Raw genomic sequence first — 1,503 nt, 5'->3', positions numbered from 1 at the left:
TACCCACAGTGCACCGCTCCTGAAATCGATGGTAGCTTTGGACCATGGATGCAAACAATCGATTTTGGGATCCCACTGTGGACGCGCTAAACCGATTTTATTAGATCTGTTTTGTAATATCGGTTTAAGCTAATTCGAAATAATCGTGCAGTGTAGATGTACCCTGAGATAGCAGGGGCTGCAGGTCGGGTGTGAGGGGCACCAGCAGAGCTGAGAGTCAGCAGATCAGACTTGGGATAGAAGGGGTTAGGAATTGGAAATGAGAGGCACTGGCAGAGCTGTGATTCAGTATGTCAGGACTGGGATAGCAGGGACAGCAGGTCGGGAGTAAGTGGCACCAGCAGAGCTGATGGTCAGGACTGGGATAGCAGGGGCTGCAGGTCGGGAGTGAGGGGCACCGTCAGAGCTGAGAGTCAGCAGATCAGGCCCGGGATAGCAGGTGCTTTGGGTCGGGAGTGAGGGGCACTGGCAGAGTTGTGAGTCAGGAGGTCAGGACTGGGACATCAGGGGCTGCGGGTTGGGTTGTGAGGGGCAGCAGCAGAGATCAGAGTCAGGATGTCAGGACTGGGATATCAGGGGTTACAGGTCGGGAGTGAATGGCACCAGTAGAGCTGATAGTCAGGAGGTCATGACTGGGATAGCAGTGGCTGCGGGTCAGGAGTGAGGGGCACTGTCAGAGCTGTGAGTCAAGAAGTCAGGACTGGGATAGTAGGGGCTGTGAGTTGGGAGTGAGAGGCACCAGCAGAGCTGAGAGTCAGGAGGTCAGAACTGGGAGAGCAGGGGCTGGGGGGTCAGGAGTGAGGGGCACCGTCAGTGTTGTGAGTCAGAAGGTCAGGACTGGGATAGCGGGCTGCAATTCGGGAGTGAGGGGTACCCACGAAGATGAGAGTTAGGAAGTCAGGACTGGGATAGTAGAGGCTGCGGGTTGGGAGTGAGGGGCACCGGCAGAGCTGAGAGTCAGGAGGTCAGGACTGGGATATCAGGGGCTGCGGGTCGGGAGTGAGGGGCACTGTCAGAGCTGTGAGTCAGCAGTTCGGGACTGGGATAGCAAGGGCTGCGGGTCGGGAGTGAGGGGCAGCAGCAGAGCTGAGAGTAAGGAGGTCAGGACTGGGATAGCAGGGGTTGAAGGTCTGGAGTGAGGGGCAGCAGCAGAGCTGTGAGTCAGGAGGTCAGGACTAGGATAGGAGGAGCTGTGGGTCAAGAATTAGGGGCACCAGCAGATCTGTGAGTCAAGAGGTCAGGACTGGGATAGCAGGGGCTGCGGGTCGGAGTGAGGGACACCGTCTGACCTGTGAGTTTCGATGTCAGGACTGGGAGAGCAGGGGCTGCACATAGGGAGTGAGGGGCACCCGCAGAGGTGAAAGTCAGGACTGGGATAGCAGGGGCTACAGGTTGGCAGTGAGGGGCACCGGCAGAACAGTGAGTCAAGATGGGATATCAGGGGCTGCGGGTCAGGAGTGAGGGGCACCGTCAGAGCTGAGAGTCAGGAGGTCAGGACTGGGA

Source organism: Chelonoidis abingdonii, unplaced genomic scaffold, assembly GCF_003597395.2.
Source record: "Chelonoidis abingdonii isolate Lonesome George unplaced genomic scaffold, CheloAbing_2.0 scaffold0547, whole genome shotgun sequence".
In the NCBI taxonomy this organism is placed as follows: domain Eukaryota; kingdom Metazoa; phylum Chordata; order Testudines; family Testudinidae; genus Chelonoidis; species Chelonoidis abingdonii.
The sequence above is the reverse complement of the archived record's forward strand: the minus strand, read 5'-3'. Positions refer to the sequence as shown.